The sequence below is a fragment of the Triturus cristatus genome, chromosome 7 (genome assembly GCF_964204655.1).
Source record: "Triturus cristatus chromosome 7, aTriCri1.1, whole genome shotgun sequence".
Lineage (NCBI taxonomy): Eukaryota > Metazoa > Chordata > Amphibia > Caudata > Salamandridae > Triturus > Triturus cristatus.
Genome location: NC_140590.1, coordinates 628,733,436 through 628,759,390, shown reverse-complemented (window position 1 = coordinate 628,759,390; position 25,955 = coordinate 628,733,436). Strand labels below are relative to the sequence as shown.

The 25,955-nt window shown below is 46.2% G+C and overlaps 1 protein-coding gene across 3 annotated transcripts in view; it reads left to right on the top strand.

The window, feature by feature from the left end:
• Positions 1-25,955, top strand: part of TEX2 (testis expressed 2) — a 672,400-nt gene that overhangs the window by 7,709 nt on the left and 638,736 nt on the right. Inside the window, exon 1 of one of the 3 annotated variants that reach the window (XM_085617240.1) lies at positions 16,679-16,820. The exons of 1 other annotated variant lie outside the window; for it this stretch is intronic. The gene's annotated coding sequence lies outside the window, so the exon portion shown is untranslated. Of the gene's footprint in view, positions 1-16,678; positions 16,821-25,955 lie in introns of those variants that run through there. One more of the 3 variants, XM_085617237.1, reaches the window with a different exon arrangement.

Genomic DNA, 25,955 nt, shown 5'->3' with positions numbered 1-25,955 from the left:
ATCCTTGGATAAAGGAGGTTTTACACTGACAAAAGGCAACATTGTTTCATGTATAGCTTACAAAAATGTGAGTCATCTTCTGTCTAAATCAGGAATGGTGGAATATATACTTTTTGTCTCTTGGCGTTATAACAGTTGCAGTTTCTTCATGAGGGCGAGGGGGAGTCGCCCCCAACAACTGCAGCAGCGCTAAATGTGAAAAATAAAGTGGTAATGAAATGATTGCATTGGCATTTTATTTTTCACGTTTAGTGAGCAGCAGCCTCCAGCTAGGATAAATATGTCCGGGTCCTCCTCTGCTGCTGATTGACAGCATAGGGGGCTGGAGGAGCAAGATGGACCCTCCAAAGTATGCATGTCACTTTGGTCGGCTCTCTTGAGCCGGCCAAAGTGACATGCGCAACTTTGCAGTTCTCCACTTAGCTGTCTTAGACAGCTGGGTGGAGACCAAGCACAGGCCTAAAGGGCCTGAAGGAGCAACCAGCCAGGACACTCCATCTAATCCTGGTTTCTATCATGCTGGTGAGAGTAGCGCCAGAATTGGTTAGTGGAATTTTCTGTAGGCTGGAGCCAGCGGAGCCTACAGAGAAGGGACCAAGGAGGATATCGGACATGCAGCAGGCAAGATAAGTGACTTTATTTTTATTATTTGTCACTCACCTTGCCTGCATGCATGCACCCACCACTTAGTTGCCCACCCCACCGGTGCACACACATGCCAGCTACTCCTGCTTCATAATCCACTTTAAAATCTCTGCGAGTATGCTGGATTGTTTTCAAACATGGAAAGGATGGTGCTCAGTTTGTGTCCCATTACTTGGTCACTGATCTGTTTGATAAGTTTGTGGGGGGAATGGTATCGTAGAGAGAGACTTACCTGTAAGTAAGGTGAGGGATCCCACGACGTGGAGCTTGCAACATGGCAACAACCTGGAAAGAAAGAAATTACAAGGATTAAGGACAGGGGAGGAGACAGGGTGGAAACAATAGGAAAGAGGGAAAGAAAAGATGGACTTCTTGTGGCAGGACGGGGGAGGAGCTCGAGATAGAAAAGGTCTGAAAAAGAGGATTGAGAGGGGGAGTCGGAAAGCAGTCAAGAAGGGTTGTGGGTGAGCAGGACGTGGAGGACAGCGAGCAGAGGAAACAAAAGAAACCGACTGCCAGAAGGTTACAGGCTACCTGAAGAGTGGAAGGAAGCAGAGGGAGGAGGCTAACACAAGCTGCAGCAGAAAGGGAACCAGAAAAGACACAGGAGATGAGGATGAAGACTTGTGCACCAAAGAGAAGAAGACACCACCAAAGGTCACTGTACAGCCTTCCACAACCCAGGAGAGTCGTGGCCACCCAGGTGTGTCTACCTAATCTCCCCTGAACACCAGTGTGGTGTCAACATATTGGTAACCTATCTCTTCACACAAAGGGTGATGGTGAAGGTGTAAGAAAAAGTAGAGCACGTTTACTCACAATATTTGTGGTGTAAGTGTCTCTTCACACGGCACATGAAGGAGTAAAAAAAAAACAGGGAATATTGTTGTTTGTCTAATATGTCTGTTGAATTCAAGAAGCAGTCAGTCAAACAAAGCAAACTTTTGGGCCCTACAAATAGTAATTTGCTGATTTGTTCCCAAATGACAGTGAAGGATCCACATTTTCCAAACACGGTGGACACAACATTTCCCAGGGAAAGGGAAGGAAAGCTCAAGGAACCCGGCACTTTGGATGCAGTTACAAGGGAATCACATTTCTACCTAATATGAGGTGCCGAAGAAACAAGGGGGTGTAGGAACAGAAGACAAGGTAGAAATGTGTAACTTTTTAATAGAAACACTTGTTTGGGCATCCTTCATTTTCTGAGGGGAGTTGGTGTCACCACCAAGGTGATCCTGCAAAAGAAAATAATGAAGACAATATTCAGCATGGCGAAACAGGGACTAGACAGTGAACAACACTGACTCAAACAAGAGACTGCACCCCTAAAGATTATTTTCTTTTCCCCTCTGCTATACAATAAAGCCATCCTATGTACAACAGCACTAGACAACCCTCCTAAGCATTATTTCCATCCAACCCCTCACCAAGTTTCAACACTGTTTTCTGCAGCTAGTAGGATCTCAATCAAGTCAATGCACCTACCTCATAACTTTAGATGTTCCTACTTCAACTCTGCAGTTCTAATTAAATCAATGTTTCACAATGGTGAAAGTTTAAGGTAGTTTTGCTATGATTCAAACATATCTGAATGCTACACATAGGTCTCTGAAGTAGTACTACTTCGACTGTGCAGTTCCAATTAAATTAATGTTTCACAATGGTGAAAGTTGAAGGTAGTTTTGCTATGATTCAAACATATCTGCATGCTACACATAGGTCTCTGAAGTAGTAGAAAATAAACACAAACAACTAAAAGGTCAGTTTACCACTTTTTTAACTGTGTATATTTAAGCCTTTAGGGATTTAAAACCCCCGCCCTCCAAAGTTTTACATTTGTTTCAACTAATGTCAACCACTTGATACTTAAATGCAAAAATGTTCCTCATGTATTAGTTTATTACTACTGGAGAAGTGTGGCTCAATGATTAGAGCGGCAAACCCTGATGCAGAGGTCTAGCCCGGGACCAGGGTTCAATTCCCCGCCTTGGCGGGTCTTGGGCTCAAAAATTCCACGGACCTGATAATTCTCGCCTTGGTGCCATTCCAATCATGGAGTGCAACTCTGGGCAATAGCTTGCTTAATCTCCACAACGGCCCCCACAAGGCTGAGGATGCCTGGCCTCTACCTTGGGGGTGCCCAGGAGTGGACGCCTCACAGGAAAAGCCAGGATGGGTTCCACAGCGGTATTCGTACAAGCGCCTTGAGACCCTTGCGGGTGAGTAGTGCGCTATACAAGTATCAATTTACAATTTTACTTTATCATAGGCTATTATAAGGTGTGGGGTTAAAGCTGAAGGAGATAAGCCCACCGAGCATGCCAGGGCAACTAATGTATACTCAGCAAGTGCTGGCTGTCCATGTACCTACAGACGCTGGCTATAATAATGGCTGCAGAAACACCCTCCTAGCAAGCTCGTCAAACAAATGCACAAGAGAGTAATTTCGATAGTGTGAAGTGTATGTTAGTATATGGACCTGTGCAGGAGACGCTCTCGTAGTTAGAAAGTCATATCAGAACATTTCAAAGACTATATTGACAATGGTGGGAAAGAGATTAAGAAATACCCTCAACCTGTTTTGAGGGCAGTAAACAACATGTAGGAGAGTAGGATCTGCTTCTTATGGTTACCCCCACATTTTGCTGATGTTTCACTGTTTTTCGACTTCAGTCTGGCTGGGGCCCTGCTAACCAGGACCCCAGCCTAGCTGCTTCCTCTCTAAATTGATTACCAGTACTTTAGGTACACTCCAGATTGGATTCTGGGGTACCCTTATAAGTCCCTAGTATAAGGTATACTATGTACCAAGGGCATAGGTACCCCAGAGCCCTACCAGGGGAGGCAGCATGTATTATGCCACCCCTGGGAAGCCTTCCATAATGACACCACAGGACTGCTACTGCTGCCTGGGTAAGGTGGTGCATGCACCCCTTACTGAGATATAGGTTCACTATATCTCTCCATATCACTGCACATATACACCTATCAGTCACCCCTATGGCAGGCCTTACTAATCCTGAAGGCAGGGTGCTGGGTTTTAAGTGAGAGGGTGCCCATGCATGAGCAGAGCCCCTCTGCAGCCTTCAGAACCTTTATTCCAGAGTTGTTTGTGATGCAGCCAAACCATATACTCTTAAGTGCATTATAAACAAACGGTAAATGCTAACTTTGGGATGGCTGCACGGAAATATGTTGTGTTTGGTGTCTAACACCTTGGAATCATACTCCCACACACTGGTGTGGGAGTTTGATCCCACCCTTCTAGAGGGAGAGACATGACACACCGGTATACCCGGTACCAGCTAAAAGAGCCCTGGGATCACAAAATGGATGCTGCCAGCCACAGACACGAGTCTGTCCTCCTGTTGCTGGACGAAACTCCGGCAGGGGAGGCCTGGAAAATAGGTTTCCTGTCACAGGGAGGTGTCACCACCTCCCAGACAGGCTTTAGTGTATTGGGACTGGGTGGGTGCACTACAAGAGTGATTTGAAGTTCAGCACTGGGGGCACATTTGGTGTCCCTGTGCATAGTCCAGCTCAAACCGGTTGCAGGTGCTACCAGCCCCTGCTCTGGCACGAAACTGGACAAAGGAAATGGGTGTATCCACCTCTCTTTCCTGACCCTCCCATAGGTGGGTCTCTAGATTTTGTCCCATCCCTTCCTTGGGTATAAGATAGGAGTCCCTGGCTACAGGACTTTAGATTACACCTGGACAAAACTCTGATACTGAATCCTGGACCTTCGACGATCTACATTGAAGTAGATGACTGAGGAATCATCCTTGGAGTAAAAGAGTTACTACCCCGCAAGGCAGGCACCAAAGACGCATCTGACCGGTTTGCATCTCCGAAGCTCCCGCTGGACTCCAAAGACTTTTGCAACACAGGAGGTGGGTTTCCATGGTCTTAGAGGTCGATCAGTGCCCACAGCAAGTCTGAGGCCCGTATCCCTCGGGGCGACCGTGCAACCGGAACCCCTGGACGCCGCTTCACCTTGCAGAAGCATCAGCTTTCCACCGACTCCTGCAGCTGAGCTTTGGGTTACTTGTAGCCCTCACCCCGTGCAGCATTTGCACTGAAGATTGCCCGCCTACACTCCACAAGAGTTCTGTGAGCGGGCCCTTTGTGTTTTCTCTCGAGGTCCCTTCGCGATCTCTAGTCTGTCGACTGGTGGGTCCCTGTGAAGGCAACTTTACTTCTAATTGGGCTTTCCTGGTTGCTCCAGATGTGCCCTGACTCTCCATCACTTGGGGAGTCCCCAGGACCTTGCTGGTCCGCACCGAAGCATCTTTTCCCTGCGTGGGTTGCTGTTGCCAAGGTTTGTTGGGTCCAATCCGGGCACCGACACCGCAGCACTCAACATCCTTCGTGGGACAGCTCAAATCCAGCTCCTGGTTGTCGTCGACGCCTCCTGGTCCTCGTGGCTGAAGAGTCAAGCTTCACCTCTTTGCACCTGAAGCACCCGACATCGGTGGGCATTCGTCTATCTTGCCCCTGGTCACTGGCAAGTGACCCAGACTCTGTCCCCTCTGCTTTCACGGTTCTTCTGATCTTCGATCCAGGCTTGGATCACACCAGACACTTTTCTTCTTCCCGGCAGCAGCACTTTGCAGCAGATCGCCATTGGAATCAACGACGATTCCCGACACCATTTGACACCTGCGCAACCGGCTTCCCTGGGTGAGGTAACTCAAGTACTACGGTGCTCCCGTGGGTGCTGGCCCTAGAACCCCCTACGTCTAAAGGGGTTTGCTCAAAGATCTCTCCTAAGTGTCCTTAACTTCTGAAATTCCAACCGCGACTTTCCCATAGAATAGTACGGGGCTTGCAGCTGTGTTCTCAACCTGCACACGTCCCCCGTGTGTCTCCTGTGCCACTACCTTGGGGGATTCCTTGGGGTCCCAGCGATTCTACGTGCTCTAGGTACTGTGTCTAGTCAAGTCGTGGTTCTTATACCACTTTCTTAATATATGGTTTGGTCCGCCCCTAGGGCCCATTGTATATTGTGCTATTTACGGTTGTTTTAGAACTGTATTATTGTGTATCTTGGACTCTAATCTAATAAAGAGATTAGCAGTGAGTGTTTAGAAATAAATACATATATTTTATATATACCTTGTGTGCTGCTCCTTTCATTTAGTAATTCAAGAGGTTATAATCTGGTAAACCAAGATGCTTTACACTCCTTCAAGACTTAGCCTGAAGGCTGCTCTCCATAGCAACCACTAGCATAGCTTTCAATAAAGGTTGTCTTTAAACCTATCATCAATAAGGGTTGTTTGGACTGGTGCAAGGTGCCCACTATAACTAGTAGACAGCATATGCAAGGCCAACTTCTCACATTGGTGTGCAGCGGTGGGATTCAAGCTTGCTATTGCTTTACCAGATAATATCTTTGAGTGACTAACTGAAAATCCCTATAGGTACATTGGTACATATAAATCAAGTCTAGAATAAAGTAAGTTCTACTGAACTTGGAGTTGGGTTAGCAAAGGGACCAGAACACCCCTTTTCCCAAACTCAAGAGAGTCTAGTAGTTCCCACTAGGTTAGGTAGGTGCAACACCTCACTCACTACTATGTCTTCAAGGCCTGAAGCCAGTGGCTCCTTGACTTCCAAGTATGACCATCTCACATTCGTGGAATTGAGAAACATGTGAACAGCTAGGAAGTTGAAGACAGGGAGGAGTGCAAAGACTCATCGCCTCATGGAGGCTTTACGGTTGGATGATCTCAGAGAGACCCCAGGGTCTGATGAGGTAGGCAGGTTGGGTGGGGCAGCAGGAGAGGAAAGGCCAAAAGGTGACAACACCTATGACCAGGACTCTGACGCTTACCAGGTGGATCAAGATGATTCTAACCTGGAAAATCCAATCCATCCTGAAGGTGAGGGAGAAGGCCTTCTCTATACCCCACCTGGAAGGGTTGGTGGTGTGCCAAGAAGCTCAAGATCTCCTTCTCTGGAGTCTAATCATTCTGGTGCATCTGGAGGGACCTCTGTCTCTCATAGGACCATTTTCCCCCAGAAGAGGGAGTCCTCGTATGAGAGAAAATGCAGACTGATCCAGTTTGAGGAAACTAAGCTTAGGATAAAGAGGGAACAGTTAGCATTGGACAGGGAATCCCTAGAGCTCCAGAGAGCTTCACATAGATGGGGGCTAGAGCCCCATGGTGGCAGCAACAGTGTCCCTAGAAGTAGAGATCATACTCATGGCCATAGGAACCTGAACAAGATTGTCCCTCCCTACCAGAGTGGGGATGACATCCACAAATGGATAACACCATTGGAAAGGGTCTGTAAAGTACAGAGGGTCCCTCAGGAGCAGCGGGCAGCAATCTTGTGGCTCTCCTTTTGAGACAAAGGTAGAGACAAGCTTCTCATTGTAAGAGAAGAGGATGCTGACAATTACACAGTCTTGAAGAGTGCTCTGGTAGATGGGTTTGGCCTAACCATTGAACAGTACAGGTTGAAGTTCAGAGATACCCAAAAGGCTCAGCCTCAAGACTGGGTTGATTTTGTAGATTGTGCTACTAAGGCTCTGGAGGGCTGGTTACTGGGCAGTAAAGTGTGTGATTTCAAAGGATTATACAATTTGATTATGAGGGAGTAGATCCTTAATAATTATCAAAATCAGCTGTTGCATCAGTACCTGGTGGACTCTGATCTGACCTCTCCCCAAGAATTGGGTCAGAAGGCAGACAAATGGGTCAGAACCAGGGGGAGGCAGAAGGTTCAGAACCAAGGTGGTGACTCCAAGAAGCAAGATTCCAAAAACTCTGATAAGGGTGGGGACAAGGGTAAAGACCTGAAGTCTTCTCAAGGGACCTAAAAATCTGCATCTGGTGGGGAGTCCCAATCAAACAAAGGAAAAGACCAAAAGAAACCATGGTGTAAAATCTATAAACAGAAAACCCATTGGGCAAGTGATTGTACCAAGTACAAAGACTCAAATCCAGCCACCATTGCCCCTAAGGCAACTGTTCCCCCTAGTTCAGCTCCGAGTGGTGATTCTCAAAATAAGGGTGTAGCAGGGTTAACCATGGGTTCTGAGGTGGTGTCTGGCCTAGTCAGAGTTTCAACTCAGGCTGTACTGATCTGTGATGGAGGCATGGATGTGTCCTGTTTGTGAGTCCCAGTAATCTGGGCAAATACAGACAGCAGCCTTTAATCAATGGAAAAGAGGCTTTGGCATTCAAGGACACAGGAGCAAGTCTCACAATGGTGACAAAAGATCTTGTGGCTTCTGAGCAGATCATACTTGGTGAAATGTACCAAGTGACAAATCCTAGCAATGTCAGGACACACCATTCCTTGGCAGTTGTTAAATTCTCCTGGGGAGCGGTAACTGACCTTAAGAAAGTTGTGGTAAGTGCAGACCTCCCTGTTGAATGCTTGCTTGGCAATGATTTGGAAACTTCAGCTTGGGCTGAAGTGGAGCTCAGGACTCATGCAGACATATTGGGAATCCCTGCACATGTTTGCTGTGACCAGGTCACAGTCAAAAATGTCAAAAGCTGAACAGGCCCTGGATACTGGAAGAATGGACCAGGTGTCTCCCAAGAAAAGGAGCAGCAGGGGTAAGGCAGTGTCGTCACCCCTGGCTCAGGAAGCAGATCAGTCTCTTGAGGGAGATGATCTCAGGCCTGAAGAAGGAACTGTTCCAGATGAGCTTGAACCTGACCAGGTTGAGTTCTTGGGGACAGGGGGCCCTTCCAGGGCAGATCTGAGCCAGGAGCAGCTGAGTTGCCCTTCTCTTGAACCCCTCAGAAAGCAAGCTGCTGATGAGGCTTCTGGGAATGCTAGTGGAAGCCTTAAGATATATTGGGATGATGGACTCCTGTACTCAGAGAGTAGAGACCCCAAGCCTGGTGCCTCCAGGAGGTTGGTTATACCTCTGAATTTCAGGGGCTTCCTATTGACACTAGCCCTTGATATTCCCTTAGCAGGACACCTGGGCCTAAACAAGACTTGGGACAGAATTGTCCCTCACTTTCATTGGCCCCACATGTCTGAAGACACCAAGGAGTTTTGTTGCTCCTGTGTCACCTATCAAGCCAGTGGTAAGGCAGGTGGTATAAAAAAGCCCCCCCTGATACCACTATTTGTGGTGGGGGTCCCTTTGAAAGGGTGAGGATTCACATAGTTGGTCCCATGGATCATCAGACAGCATCTGGGCACAGATGTATACTGGTGGTGGTGGATCATGCCACTAGGTACCCAGAAGCCATTCCCCTTAGGCCCACTACAGCTCCTGTGGTGGCAAGGGCCCTACTTGGTATCTTTTCCAGAGTGGGTTTCCCTAAGGAGGTAGTATCAGACAGAGATGCAAACTTCATGTCTAGTTACTTAACATCAATGTGAAAGGAGTGTGAAGTAAATTACAAATGTACCACCCCTTATCACCCACAATGCAATGGGTTGGTTGAAAGGTTCAACAAAACCCTAAAGGGCATGATTAAAGGTCTCCCAGAAAACCTTAGGCGTAGATGGGACATACTTTTGCCCTGCCTTCTATTTGCCTACAGGGAAGTTCCACAGAAAGGGGTTGGTTACAGCCCATTCGAGCTTCTGTTTGGACATACAGTTAGGGATCCATTGCGTCTGGTGAAGGAGGGATGGGAGTTACTTCTCAAATCCCCTAAACAGGAAATTGTGGACTCTGTACTTGGTCTCCACTCCAGGATGGCTGAGTACATGAAGAAGGCAACTAAAAACCTTGAGGCTAGCCAGGAATTACAAAAGGCCTGGCATGACCAAAAGGCTGTGCTGACTGTTTACCAGCCAGAGCAAAAAGTATGTGTGTTGGAGCCTGTGGCCCCAGCAGCCCTCCACGATAACTGGAGTGGCCCCCTTATGATACTTGAGCAGAAGGGAGAGGTCACCTACCTGGTGTACCTAGGAACTCCCAGGAACACCCATAGGGTGCTCCGTGTTAACAGGCTCAAGCCATATGTCGACAGGGCTGACATGGGCTTGCTCATGGCAACTGATGAGGGACAGGAGGAAAAGAGTGACCCACTCCCTGACCTGCTCTCTCAGAACCCTGATGATGGATCAGTAGATGGTGTAACCTTGGTAGGCAGCCTCACTGTCCAGCAACAAACTGACTGCAGAAAAGTTCTCAGCCAGTTCAGACATATGTTCTCACTGACTCCAAGTCAGACTACCTGGTGCACTCATGAAGTGGACACTGGGGACAGTCTGCCTGTTAAAAATAAGATTTACAGGCAACCTGATCATGTCAGGAACTGTATCAGGGCTGAAGTCCAGAAGATGTTGGATTTGGGAGTCATTGAACCCTCAGATAGCCCTTGGGCTAGTCCAGTAGTCTTAGTGCCCAAACCTCACACCAGAGATAGCAAGAGAGAGATGAGGTTTTGTGTAGACTACCGGGGTCTCAATGCAGTCACCAGGATTGATGCCCATCCAATCCCAAGGGCAGATGAGCTTATAGATACTTTGGCCTCAGCCAACTTTCTGAGCACATTTGACTTGACAGCTGGCTACTGGCAGATCAGACTAGCTGATGATGCAAAGCCAAAGACAGCATTTTCTACCCCTAGTGGGCATTACCAATGTGTGGTGATGCCCTTTGGTTTGAAAAATGCACCTGCCTCTTTCCAAAGGTTGGTGAATAAAGTCCTTACAGGGCTGGAAGCCTATAGTGCAGCATATCTAGATGATATTGCTGTCTTTAGCTCCACCTGGGAGGATCACCTGGTCCACCTATGGAATGTTTTGGAGGCCCTGCAAAAAGTAGGCCTATCTATCAAGGCCACTAAGTGTCAGCCAAGGCAGAGTCAGGTTGTGTACCTGGTCCACCTTGTGGGTGGAGGACAGGTTCAACCATTTCAGAGCAAAATCCAGACCATAATGGACTGGGTTGCTCCAACCACCCAGACTCAGGTCAGAGCTTTCTTGGGCCTGACTGGGTACTATAGAGGATTTGTAAAAGGTTATGGATCCATAGTGACCCCTTTGAATGACCTAACTTCTAAGAAAATGCCCAAGAAAGTTCAGTGGACAGTCAGCTGTCAAAAGGCATTTGATGACTTAAAGCAGGCCATGTGCACTGCTCCCATTCTGCAAAGTATTAACTACTCCAAATAATTCATTGTTCAAACAGATGCATCTGAGTTGGGGTTGGTGCTGTGTTATCACCATTGAATGATGAAGGTCAGGATCAGCCAGTAGCTTTTATTAGCAGAAGGCTGACCCCCGAGAGAAACTTTGGTCAGCAATTGAGAGGGGGGCCTTTGCTGTACTTTGGGATCCGAAGAAGTTGATGCCATACTTGTTTGGCACTCACTTCATTGTTCAGACAGACCATAAGCCCCTCTTATGGCTTAAAGAGATGAAGGGTGAAAACCCCAAACTTTTGAGGTGGTCCATTTCCCTACAGGGGATGGACTATATAGTGCAACATAGACCTGGGAGTAACTATGCCAATGCAGATGGACTCTCCAGATATTTCCACTTAGAACATGAAGACTCAACTAGTCAAGTTTAGTTTAATGTCCCTACGTTTGGTGGGGGTGTGTGTAGGAGAGTAGGATCTGCTTTTTATGCTTACCCCCACTTTTTGCTGATGTTTCACTGTTTTTCTACTTTAGTCTGGCTGGGGCCCTGCTTCCAGGACCCCAGCCTAGCTGCTTCCTCTCGAAATTGATTACCAGTACTTTAGGTACACTCCAGATTGGATTCTGGGGTACCCTTATAAGTCCCTAGTATATGGTATACTATGTACCAAGGGCATAGGTACCCCAGAGCCCTACCAGGGGCTGCAGCATGTATTATGCCACCCCTGGGAAGCCTTCCAAAATGACACCACAGAACTGCTACTGCTGCCTGGGTAAGGTGGTGCATGCACCCCTTACTGAGATATAGGTTTACTATATCTCTCCATATCACTGCACATATACACCTATCAGTCACCCCTATGGCACCCCTATGGCAGGCCTTACTGATCCTGAAGGCAGGGTGCTGGGTTTTATGTGAGAAGGTGCCCATGCATGAGCAGAGCCCCTCTGAAGCCTTCGGAACCTTTATTCCGGGGTTGTTTGTGATGCAGCCAAACCATATACTCTTAAGTGCATTATAACCAAACGGTAAATGCTAACTTTGGGATGGCTGCATGGAAACATGTTGTGTTTGGCGTCAAACAGCTCGGAATCATACCGCCACACCAGTAACTGGTGTGGGAGTATGATCCCACCCTTCTAGAGGGAGAGACATGACAGCCCCGGTATACCCGGTACCAGCTAACGGAGCACTGGCATCACAAAATGGATGCTGCCAGCCATAGAAACGAGTCTTCCCTCCTGCTGCTGGACGAAACTCCGGCAGGGGAGGCCTGGACAATAGGTTTCCTGTCACAGGGAGGTGTAACCACCTCCCAGACAGGCTTTAGTGTATTGGGGCTGGGTGGGTGCACTCCAAGAGTGCTTTGAAGTTCAACACTGGGGGCACATTTGGTGTCCCTGTGCATAGTCCAGTTCAAACTGGTTGCAGGGGCTACCAGCCCCTGCTCTGGCGCGAAACTGGACAAAGGAAATGGGTGTAGCCACCCCGCTTTCCTGACCCTCCCTTAGGTGGGTCCTTAGAGTTTGTCCCATCCCTTCCTTGGGTATAAGATAGGAATCCCTGGCTATAGGACTTTAGATTACACCTGGACGAAACTCTGATACTGAATCCTGGAACTTCAACGATCTAAATTGAACTAGATGACTGTGGACTCTCCCATGGAGTAAAAGAGTTACTCCCCTGCAAGGTAGGCACCAAAGACACATCTGACCGGTTCGCATCCCCGAAGCTCCCGCCGGACTCCGAAGAATTGTGCAACACAGGAGGTGGGTTTCCATGATCTTAGAGGTTGATCAGTGCCCACAGCAAGTCTGAGACCCATATCCCGTGTGGAGACTATGCAACCCGAACCCGTGGACACCGCGTCACCTTGCAGAAGCATCAGCTTTCCAATGACTCCTGCAGCTGAGCTTTGGATTACTTGCAGCCCTGACCCCGAGCACATTTGCACCGAAGATTGCCCGCCTACACTCCACGAGTATTCCGTCAGCTGGCCCTTTGTGTTTTCTCTCGAGATCCCTTCGCGATCCCTAGTCGTCGACTGTGAAGGCAACTTTACTTCTAATTGGGCTTCCCTGGTTGCTCCAGACGTGCCCTGACTCTCCATTACTTGGGGAGTCCCCAGGACCTTGCTGGTCCGCACCGAAGCATCTTTTCCCTGCGTGAGTGCGTGAGTTGCTGTTGCCAAGGCTTGTTGGGTCCAATCCGGGCACCGACACCGCAGCACTCGACATCCTTCGTGGACAGCTCAAATCCAGCTCCTGGTTGTCGTCGACGCCTCCTGGTCCTCGTGGCTGAAGAGTCAAGCTTCACCTCTTTGCACCTGAAGCACCCGACATCGGTGGGCATTCGTCTATCGTGCCCCTGGTTGCTCCAGACGTGCTCTGACTCTCCATCGCTTGGGGAGTCCCCAGGACCTTGCTGGTCTGCACCGAAGCATCTTTTCTCTTCCTGCGTGGGTTGCTGTTGCCAAGCTTGTTGGGTCCAATCCGGGCACTGACAGCGCAGCACTCAACAGCCTTTGAGGGACAGCTAGAATCCAGCTCCTGCTTGTCGTTGACACCTCCTTGTCCTCATTGCTGCATAGTCAAGCTTCACCTCTTCGCATCTGAAGCACCCGACATTGGTGGGCATTCGTCTATCGTGCCCCTGGTCACTGGCAAGTGACCCAGACTCTGTCCCCTCTGCTTTCCGGTTCTTCTGATCTTTGATGCAGGCTTGGGTCACACCGGACACTTTTCTCCTTCCCGTCAGCAGCACTTTGCAGCAGATCGCCTTTGAAATCAACAACGATTCCCGACACCATTTGATACCTAGGCACCCGGCTTCCCTGGGTGAGGTAACTCGAGCACTACAGTGCTCCCGTAGATGCTGGCCCTAGAACCCCCTAAGTCTAAAGGGGTTTGCTCAAAGACCTCTCCTAAGTATCCTTAACTTCTAAAATTCCAACCGCGGCTTTCCCATAGAATAGTACAGGGCTCGCGGCTGTGTTCTCACCCTGCACACGTCCCCCGTGGGTCTCCTGTGTCACTACCTTGGGGGGTTCCTTGTGGTTCTAGCGATTCTAGGTGCTCTAGGCACTGTGTCTAGTCAAGTCGTGGTTCGTATACCACTTTCTTAATATATGGTTTGGTCCGCCCCTAGGGCCCATTGTATATTGTGCTATTTACTGTTGTTTTAGAGCTGTATTATTGTGTATCTTGGACTCTAATCTCATAAAGAGATTAGTAGTGAGTGTTTAGAGATAAATACATATATTTTATATATACCTTCTGTGGTTCTCCTTTCATTTAGTAATTCAAGAAGGTATAATCTGGTAAACCAAGTTGTTTTACACTCATTCAAGACTCAGCCTGAAGGCTGCTCTCCATAGCTACCACTAGGATAGATTTTAATAAAGGTTGTCTTTAAACCTATAATCAAAAAGGGTTGTTTGGACTGGTGCAAGGTGCCCACTATAAGTAGGGGACAGCATATGTCAGGCCAACTTCTCACACAACACACTACTGGTAACTTCATGTGACTGCAAAAGAGTTTTCAGCACCATGAACTTGAAAATACACCCATGCGAAACTGTCTTGGACTTGCTTGTCTTTCTTCATTTATGTTCATAGTAGCTCCTATGGGCCATCCTATGCCTCTCTGGAAACCGTTGCTATACGTTAACAGATAGATGACTGCTCATCACCATGTGGATGATACTCAGTCTAGGAAGACAGATCCTACTGCCAATCACAAGAAAAGATACCAGATGAATGGGTTTTTTTAAAGTCCTTTTGTTACCCACATGTTAGGGATTAAGTAAAAGGTCTTACTAATTATTCATTTTTTTTGTTTAAACATTCTGTGACAATATAGCATGGCCCATAATGTCTGAATGAACATGTGTGCAGAATATCAAGTTATACCTTTATCTTTCTTAGGGAATATTGTTTACCATGGCCAGAATACCAAATGCAGTGTGCCACTTGCATATTTATATTAACGGTCAAATTGTGCTAAAATTGTCAGTGTATATAATGGCGGTATGTTTGGTAAGTTAATAAATGTTCTAGTTTTATTATTCACAATTGTAGTTTCTAGCATTTATAGTGCAATGCGTGAAGTGTGCTTTGTTTTTGGTGCAAAGTTTAATAATATTCAACAAAGAGGAGCCTCAGAGGGAAAAACAGGCCAGACGGGTGCCCTCCAAACAGCATCAATACCATATACAAAAAGCCCTTGTTGCACATTACAGGTCAAGATTTTTTTTTGGGTCCCCCACTTCTTCCTTTTGGGCGAGGGATGTTTTAGTACTTACTTATGAATCCACCCATATGTGTGTTATCTTTAAAAAGATTCAAGATTGTCCCATGAAACTTGGTAAATCGTACAAATGTAAGAAAAGTAAATATAATTGTGTTTACGAAGTGGCTCATATAAGCAGCCACCAAAGAGCGATTGGCATGTTCTCGTTAATTTGCTCACTCTCTCATTATCAACAGTTTCCTAAAGAATGGGAACGAACCGACACCCAAAACTTGTGTGGAAGAATATATGTGTGTATCCTAAAGACTACTAGTTAGGTGTGGTGCACTTCTAAAAATATGTGTTCCTTATGGATTCCTGTAACGGGAGGAGAGCTTCTTCCTCACAGGTACTAAAGAGTTCAAAATGACTTACAAAAAGGCACACTGCATACGTCTTTAATTTTTGGCACCAACACTCATGATTAAAAACCATACCACATTTAGACCTTTTAAAGCTGAACGGCTGACATGTTTCATTGCCACTTCACTTTTTGGCAAATTCATCAGGGCGCAGGGACTCCATTCCATCTTTAGGATGCACCGCACCTGCAGATTAAAAGAAATAGGAGGGGACAACTTATAGCATAGTGAATGCAGAGAATAATACAAAAATAATATTTCTCAGAGAATGCAAAATTCTTTGACCCCCAAAGTTTGCTTTGCACAATTGCCAAGTTTAGTATGCCTAGATTGTAGAACTTGGTGGCACGTCTACTGAAGTTAATCAGACACCAAACCACCCCCACATTTGGGCTGTTAATTCATTCAGACAGGGAACTCAAGTCACAGGCTTGATCAATAGTGATCAGATTTCATTTGTTAAATCTCGTAACGCTCTAAGATCTGATGTCATTTCCCATGATGTCACAGACTGTGGTGTCGTTTGAATACTGCCAAGGTTGGGTAATTCCCCACACATTTTTGTTTTAGGACTTGTTCCATACATGCTAATAGACCAAATTGAGGTGGGAGGCTCACAGTTTTTAGGACAAAATTGCTTTATTTTAGATGTCTCCTGCCTGAAATTGTCTCTTTTATTAGAAGGCAATGGGAGAAATTGATTCTACCGATACCTTTTTTTTTTTTTAAATCTCCCACTTTCCTTCTCTAAAATGTTGGCATGTAATGTGGGCCCTGTGTGAGATTCCGTCTTATGTGAGTGCGAGGTGGATACAACCACTTAGTGTGTGATTCTTACTTATTAGGAGTGGCAATTGAGGTCTCTGGCCAGCAAGGAAAATTGACGTTTGTCTACCGAGATGAAGAGTAGAGGACAGGTAATTATGATGCAGTAAGCACAACAACCCCAGACCTGGTGCCCTGGCAACTGCTGCACTAGGGACAGTACCTCTCCGACGACCCCCATGCACTCCGGCCCCCCGTTACTGGAACAATTCATAGAAATCATTTGTAACGTCTCTTCGGGAGTTCCACTGGGGTTGCAAGGTTGATTTTAGTGCGAACGTACTGCTATATGCCCGTCTACTTATTTACTTAACGGAAAGGTCCAGGGACAACGTTAACGTAGCTACAAATATACTTTTCTCCCAGCGGTGTTGGCAGGTGCCGCCGCTCTCGCCGGTCCCTTTAAGAGGACGGCTAATTGTGGACCGATCTGCACAGTGATGACTGCCTCGCTCTCGTTCTCGGTGCTCGGCTGGTGCTGCCTGGGCCTGTCACTGCTCAACGCTGGCAAGGCAGCGGAGACAGCGGACTCGGAGCTGGGGACCGAGGGACGGGCAGAGGCGGAGGCGAGGGAGGGCTCAGGACCGGGAGATGACAGGACGCCGGGGCACGGTAAGAGGAGGCCGTTTGGTTATGTATGGTGTCCGGTGACAGGCTGGGAGAAAAGCAGCGGACACTGCTTCATCTAGGCTGAGCACCTGGGGAAGCTGGACAGGAACAGTCGAACCTGTGGGTTGTATAGAAGTACAGCGTATGAGGCCGGAGAGTCATATCAGGGCTGTGAACCCTGTCATCCTCATATCATATTATAGGGTCCTGACGTACCAAACATGTACAGCCTGACTCGCTCAAACCAGAGTCTGGCACCCGTTCCCTGAGCTGGCAGAGTGAAACTCAGCAGATCCAGGCACGCTGCCCATAGTCCCTACTAGAACCGGAGACGGGAACACCACATAGCCGCGCGTCAGCCCGCCCTACTCAGGCACCCATCAACCAGAGTGTGTCACTGTGGGAGCCTCGTACCAGGACCAGTCACCCTGGCACCATACAGAGTGAGTCGGCTTCACTCAACCATACCAGGGCCAGGCACTGTACTCCGAGCATGGCATCTTAGTTCCAGAGCCTTTGACACTTCATAACAGAGTCCGGCCCAATATTCCTTGAGCCTACACCCTCAACTGCCAGCGCCTGCCTCACTCGCACTGCCCCATAGCAGTTTAAGGCTTTCTAGTCTCTTCTTCCTAGGAACCTTAACAACCCTTACCAGCAGTTAAGTGCATCTGCCTCACTCTCTATCGTCCCCATATAAGGCCCAAGGATTTCCACATACCATAAAAATGTAAAGTGAACGCCCCTATACAAGTGAGAGCACCATGAAATCCCCAATACCAGGAAAGACACCATGACTCCGTCATCTCATACCTGCTACCACTGCCAGATTCTGGGCCAAGTCCCCCATTTTCCAGAGATGCACATCCTGCTCTCCCTACCACTGTCACCGTGATATGTGGTCTACAACCATGCCTTGCCACCTATACCAGATGATGAGATTCTGATTCCACAAAACAAAAGCCTGGAATTTGACCTCCTTCCAGTCTCTGTATATCATTGCTAACCTTAACTGTCTGACACCACACAGTGCAAAAGCCTGGGATTTTCGACCAGAGCGTGAGTGATACTTTGGCATCCCATACCAGACCCTGACACGCTTATTTTATTTCTTGCTTCTTGGCAAACCCTGGAACCCTAACATTGTTAACACAAAGCCTGGAAATAAGACCCCAGATTACCGCAGCATGCCACCTTGACACCTTTTTTACAAACCCTCCCACTGCAGCCTCAGAACCCCACACCAAATCTTACTTTAAGGCACGCATGCATCCCCATACAAAGCATAGCACTCTCATACCAGAGTCCTGTGCTCTGACACTGATACCAGATTCTAGCATACTGTCATACTCAATTATCAGAGACTACTACATTACCACCAATACCTGAGCCTGGCATCCTGTACCATACCTGAGCCTGGCATCCTGTACCGCGAAGAGCTGAGGCGGGAACCTTTTCCCATTCCAGCGCATTGCACCTTTACACCAGTAACCTGATATTGCCACCCTCCATTTTACAAGCCTGGACATGTCCCACACTGTACCATCCCTTGGTACTCTGACCAGCATCATATTATCCTGCCATCTCACCTCCTTACTTGATCCTGGCACCTTGGTTACTTGTTTACAATGAGACCCCCCTAAAACATGCTCCCTGGCAGATCTTGGGTCTTCGACTCCCCACCATAAGAGCAAAACTTAGTGCCCCATGACAAACCTTTGAGCCCTTAAAAAGATTTTGTTGCTGCATCCTCCACCCCATATCAGACCCTAAAACACTTCCCCCATATCAGATCCAGGTACTCTGTCTCATAGGAGACTGTGACACAGTGATCCCCATGGCAGACTTTGACATTCTGACCTACCGAACCAAATCTTGTTGTCTTGTCTCTACTTTTCTTTCTTGCACAATGATCCCAATCCTCCAATACTAGAAATGGGTACCCCCGCCACCGAAATACCAAGCTTTAACAGCATACACCTCTTACATAATTTGCAACACTGGTAATTATCAATGAAAATGTGGCACCTCAACTCCTCTCAATCTCCTTTGAACGTTCTCTAAACTTTACTTGCTAGAACAGCAGCCCGCATCGGAGCTGCACTACCTCCATTTTCCAGTACCAACATGTTACCCCCGAAATTCCTAATTCTTATCACTGTTCCCTTCAGCTTCTGTTCTATCAAAGTGCTGCTCATTCTATGGGTACATAAGTCCTGCAAGCATAGAAATGTTAGCTCCAGAATGATAGAATATGGTTCCATTGAGAATGACATTTAAAATTATACAGGAAGCAAGGCACACAAATTCTTACGTAATGGTCCAATGAGGGACTAGCAGTAGTCTTCTTATAGTGCGTCACATCACCAATGTGTAAATATATATCATGCAGTCTTTTAGGACTTGTGTTCTGAGGAGGAAAGCATCTCATGGAACTTCTGTAGTTACACCTCCAGTGCTGCAAAATAACAGTTTACCTTTATAAAGACGGCACCCAAAAATGTTTAGCTCGGAGAATGGATGAAGATGTTTTTTACTCTGTTCTCCTAGATATACGTTAGACACCTTGGGTCATGTTTGTGTCAGTTAGTGGATGTGAGGGCCACTAGAATTATGAGGCAGGGGAGGACGAAATTATGCAGCAAGAAAAGGCAAACTATGAGACCAAAAGTTGCACATTTAGGGGCATTAATAATAATTATTTTATTTTTTACACATTAGCACTATCTGGGCAAATGTTTCACATTGTTAGTATCAGTCTAACACCTACATAAAACAATACATAACTTGAAGGTGACCTGTTAACCTTTCTAAAGGGCTTTCCTCTGTGCTGCAACGTGTGACAGCAATTTTTGTAACTTTTGATCCATTTCAGACAGAAATCTTTTTTTGTTAAATTCTGCAAAGTGTGCAGCACAGAATGGATTATGTGGCAAATGTAAAGAATCCATAAGTACAAAGAAAACACCACGGCCGCAGAATAGCATTATTCCAATGGCCATGATCTGAAGTAAGGATATGGAAGATGGATACAGCTTTATAGTACTGTATTTTGAATAGAACACTAGAATTGCAATATAATTAAACATTGCTAGCAAAAGATGGCCACAGTTTTTGAACAGCTGTATACACCTGCTTTTGGCAGATTGCTAAAACAAATAGGAAGATAGTTACAATTATGCAAAAATGTGGAGAAGGTGGGGGAGGTTGTCATGGGCTCGCATGTGGGAACGGACCAGCGCCTATTTCCTGTGTTTCTTGACAGTGATAACATAGTAAGTTAAATATTGTTTTACTCTCTTCATAAAAATGATTACATTCTGTTAGTCAGAAGACGGGTTGTTAGGCAAGCTGTTGTCTGGTGTACAAATGCAGGTTTTGTGTTAAGAAGTAAAGGGCTTTGCCGCTGCTTTTTGCAAAATGTTGTCAACGAGTTGTTTGCTATAGAATGTTTGTGATTTTTTTAATGTTGTTTAAAAATCTGTGATGCAGCTGGGCAATGTATTTTGCTGTTTTCAGTATTTCTGTTTATCGTTATGCTTGGAGACGAATCAGCTGTTGATAAGGAAATCTGACAAACTAATGTGTAGGCCTCCCAATGGATGTAAACGGTAATTTATGGCAGAAAGTTATTTGTATATGTAAAATTAATTGTGAGTTATAAAATCTCAGATAAATATGGGAGTTGTGTTTTTTTTTTTTTATAGCAATAGTAAACCATGTGAGATGGACTGTATTTGAAGGTACATGGTATCGACCCCATGGGACAGGGCAGTGTTGAAATTGCCAGAGTGGTCCATAGACATATTGCGCCAGAAAACCACAGACCATGTTTTATTTATGAAACGCCCAAAAGATTTTTTCCGGAAACTTCCTTCGCTTTTATACTGTGGTTGGATTTAGACCAGTAAATAAAGTTGATAAATGTTAGTAGGGGGCTAGTGATGAATAAGTGGTTAAGTTTAATGTTTGCTACATGTGAGTTTATGTGATTTGTTGTGTGATTGTTTTAATGATGTACTTTTGTGATTTCTTTTTTTGTCTTTTCTTTTTTCCCAGTGAATTTATGGTTTTGTAATAAAGGACCGTAGCTCCTGTCCTCAGTACGTGGTAGACTCAGCCTTTTAAGGGCGACACTGTCCTTTCCCCACTTTTCATTTTGCATGACCTGTGACCGAGCTCAGCAGCCAATAAACATGGCCCTGTTGTATGCCTATTCCCCCTGCTTTCAGGCAAGACTTCCAGCTGTTCCCAGTGGGTATTATTCACAGGAAATGCTCTTTTCTGCCGGATCTGCCCAGTACATCGATCCTAAACGCTCTGGATGCATAGCCTGTGACCTTGACAAGAGAATGGGTACTTGGCAAAGGGCCTGACCTATTTTGTACACTATCTCCAGTACTGTCAGAGTACAGCCTGTTGCTGTAGCCAGACTCTTCAGTGCCCTCTGTTCACAGCCCTTACCTCGTATGTTCTGTGCACATGGCGGAGCTGCCCGATAAGCTCGCCCCAGCAGCAGCTTTGGCCAGGTCGCAGCTGTACCGAGGAGGCACCTGGCATGTATCGCAGCTCTCCCCTTGACAACCATCCCTGCAGTACCTTTGAGTATGGCTTAATGCGGTGCCCATTACTTTAGACCCCAGTGCGCTCTGGGCACAAAGCATTTTATTTGCCACCTCTGTGAATTATGCCCTAGTACTTGATTGACATGGTGTATGACCAGTAGCAGAGTAGCCCAATACTCTCTAAGAATGGCCTATGGCAGTGCGGCGGGCAATGTGCCGTCACTGCTTCACGAGCACAGCCTGCTGCTCTTCTCTGCGAGTACTGGGCGGAGATTTTGTCCACACACCAAGCCCAGTGTGCCTCCCCACTTGCCACACCATTACACGTACGCTAAACGGGTATGGGAGAAGAGAACCGTAGTGCTGCACACTGTGGTTATATTAAAGAGGCCTAGGGCTGAGTGGGCACGTACCTTGCGCGCCATTTTATTTTTAATTTCTAGCGCTAGTTCTAAGGAGGGCAAGGAGTGGGTGCACATGGAATTTAAATTCTTCCATCACTCTCTTTGAAGTTATTACTCAGAGGGGAGGCCAAGCAATGAATAGGTGATGACGCCCCATGCCTTTCTTTACTCTAAATATAATTTTTTTCTGCAGATGGGGACCGTTTAGGCATTTGCCCATCCTTCTGTTTGTTTATTCCTGTGGCTACTTATGTGTGAATGTACCTAATTGGGGTGGGTACTGCTTTTTTGTTTGCTTTGGCATATATGCCTTAGAGAGTCTGGATGGCGTTTAGCCTGGTGGCTTGTGTCTGGCTGTCTGTTGGTTTGTGTAGGTATCGGGTGTTCCACTGGTCTACATTTGCGTAAGGATGTGTGCTTCTATGTTATTTGTGTCTCTGTGTGCTTGCATTATTCAAAAGGCAAGCCTATTGGATTTCCCAATTCTTACTTTATTGATGCAAATAGAAATAATGCAAACATGTCTTAATACGTTAACGCTCTGGGCCACAAGGAATCTTCGTCAGACGTGGTTAAGTGGTCCTAAAATTGTTGTGTTAAGGTTGTGCTGCTTGGTTTTGGAGGGTTCTTGGGTGGCACAGTATTTCAGTACCTACCAAATTAATTTCATTATTAATTCACTGTGGGCTGCAACTTGTCAGAGTTGTCAATACAAGAAGTATGTGTCTGGGCTGAAGAAGATTCCAAAGGATTCTTTTGATTTGACAAAGGAGGATGTTAACCAATATCTGGTAGTAGTAGCAAGACCGTTCTGTTTAACTACTGTGAGCTCCTACCTCACATCAATGACCGCCAGATGTGTGTGTGATGTCACAGTGCACTTTAATCAGCCTCTAGACACATGTAGGGTGCTATAGTCACTGGTCACATGGCCCGTGACAGAGAACAGTAGAATCCTCAGAGACTTGGTTAAACAATGAAAGCAAAACAAGCAGTGGTTTAGGAAGCTTGCAAAGCAAGATAAACCACACAACCGCATGGGGAATTGCATAGATTTCCATACACCGAGGGGCATAAACAACGGTAATGCCAGGTTTCGCGTATGAAAAAAAGTATACAGACCACACAGGCACATTTACATTCATTGAGAGTTTTTAGTAAAAAAGATGTTTGTGTCCTTTTATTTTTTATAGTAAAGAAGTATATAAAAAAGTATAGCTGAAATGCTTGATTTAATTTCTGCTGCTGGTAATTACTCGGGCTTCCTCCCAGTTCATCGTTATTTTACATACCATGCCACCTCGGTTTAGACTCTGCCATATGCAGATCAGTCTTGACCCTGCTCTAATAGGAACAGTCCATCCCGAACTGCAAGGCCAGGCCTTCCCTGAGCTGGAACACAAGCAAACCGAGGCCCGTTTTGCCCTGAATGGAACACTTCAGTCGGGTGTAGCTTAGTTCCAGTAGGACAGTGAGCCCAGGACTCGCGTCTGGACATGTCCGTCGCACTGAGTGGAATTGCACTGAAGTATTAAAAAAAAAGTGATGGTGCAAAGCGTGAATTAACCTCCGCCACCGGTAATTACTCGGGCCGCATCCCAGTCCAGCCTTGTTTTGCACTCCACACCACCTCAGTTTGGACCCAGCTATATGCAAATCAGTCTTGTCCCTGCTTCAGTAGGGTTTTATCTTTTAAGAGCAAGACATTGAACAAATGAATCATGGGCCTATCAGACCTGTCAGAACAGTGGAAATGGAGTCGGTGGGGGTTCATCTTGGTGCTTCATATAGTGTTAAAGTACATAAATGGCTAGCCAGGTGCAGAGAAGAGCAGTTAGAACAGACATACACCAAGCCCTGGTGTTGAGGAGAACTTCTAGTGCAGATATCCCCTAGGGACTAGGCCCACGTACTGAGGACATCAGCTAGAACAGATATAGATTAGGGTTTGGTGCTTAGGGGTGCAGCTAGAACAGACATATATCAGTGCCTGGCGATGAGAAGAGCAGCTAAAACAGCTAACAGTGTCTAGAGCACACATACATTAGGACCAAATGCTGAGGAGAGCGGCTAGAGGAAACGTACTCTAGGCCCTGGTGCTGAGGGCGGAATAAAGACCAGATATACATTGGACCCAGGTATTGAGAAGAGCAGCTAGAGCAGGCATTACCTAGATCTGTTACTGAGGAAAGCGTCTAGATCATGCAGAGATTAGGCTCTGGTGCAGAAGAGAATGGTTAGTGCATTATTCCGTAGGCCAAGGTGCCGGTGATTGCAGCTAGAGCAGACATACCCTAGTCGTCGATGGCATGATCAGCCTTTAGGTCAGGCATATATTAGGCCCTGACGATGAGGACAGCATCTAAATCTGATGTATCCTGGTGCTGCGGACAGCACCTCTAGTTGGTAAGCAGATCTTTTTAGGCCCTAGTTCTGAAAGGAGCAGCTATCACAGAAATACACTAAGCCCCAGTGCTGAGGAAAGCAGCTACAATAGACTGAGGTTAGGTCTGGTGCTGAGAAGAATGGTTGGAACTGGCATACCTTAAGCCACAGTGCTGAGAAGAGCAGTTGGAGCAGATATACCTTAGGCCAGGTTTCTCTAATGCGCAGCTCGGTAGTTAGAAGTGGCTCTACGGTGTGCAGCCCAGCCTACTAAATTAGAAGATTTTTAGTTGGTTGAATCAATAAATGTATCAGAAAATTGTAAAGCACATAGTCAAGATGAAAATGTGTGTATTTTCAGAATTCATAAGTTGATGCTTGGAGAAAAATTAATGTTCAAATATATTTAAAGCTTACATTTGAATTATAAACCATGCAGTATCACCAATATTATTATCTTCGTGCCAGTGGCATTCCAGCTATGACTGTCATGTATTACCGATGTAGGGGCATGCCAAATTGAAAACGCCTTTTTACATTACTGCTGGTAGCCCTGCCTCATGCACTGAGGTGATTACTGCTCGTAATCCTGCATGGAGTAGCCTACTAATTAAGCCTGACTGAAGTTTGAATTATGCTAGTCTAATTTCAGGAATTTCATGCTACTCTTTGTACCTGAAATTCCAGAAACGCCACCATTCTGTCACTGCGTGTTGTTCGAGGTAAAAATTGACTGATCGCACAGGAACAACAGAACACGAGCATGTGTTGTTTACAATGTCTTGTTTTTGTTTAAATGCTTCCTCACATAAAAAATTGAAGCAGGTCTGCATTTCGACGGATCTGCATTTTGCACAATTCTGCTGCAAATTTTGTGTAATTACAGAAAATAAGTTATGTGAATTTCACACACCTCTTCCATTTGTATAATCTTGTCTGACGTGGTCACTAATAGAACTCTAAAAATATTAGTTGTTGAGGATGATTTTCTTTAAACAATGAATAGCTCTTATCACAGAAAAGGTTGGAGACTCCCACCGATGGCGTCTAGAGCAGACGCACCCCAGGTCCTAAAACTCCATAGGATACTTGATTAGTAGCCAAATGTTCAGGGGGCACTCTGTTTTTGGGACTTGATGGCAAAACGGTTTGACAAATTGCTTTAAAATAATTCACTTCTTATCGATACTGCATTTTAAGAGAAAATCTAGTTTTCACTTGTTTTGTGCTGGTGCTTAAACATAGAAGTGAGATGCTTTTCTAAGATTATAAATCTCGCTGAACGCATGTTTTTGTTTTCTTTGCTGGGCTTTCTGATAGTCGAGAACAAGGGGGGAGTTAGTGATGTGACGCCTCAGTCGCACGCGTGCAGCGGCACCTCCCCGTTTGGTGTCGATTTAACTGACCGTTCTGGGTCAAGCACCTGTTGGTGAGAATATAAGTACTCTCGTATAAAATATTTTTGGGGAAGTTTTAATATTAAATCCAATAAAACCCGTTTTATTCTTCCTGCTAATCTGACGCGAAGCATAGATGTGGCAGAAGACCGTGTGAGAGACACCATGCTTATTTCACTGAGTGCCCGTTGAGTGCTAGTGAGCGAGGACTCGTGAGCAGTAAAATTACTCACTGAGCAGTGAAAGAAGTGTGGTTCGAGGTCTGCTGGGACGCATGTGCTACATGGAAAGATGAATGTCTGCAAGTAAGTTATCTTAACGGAAACAAACTTAGCACTCCCTTACTTTATCCTCCTACAAAGAGGAACAATCAGTCCCTCCTTTCTT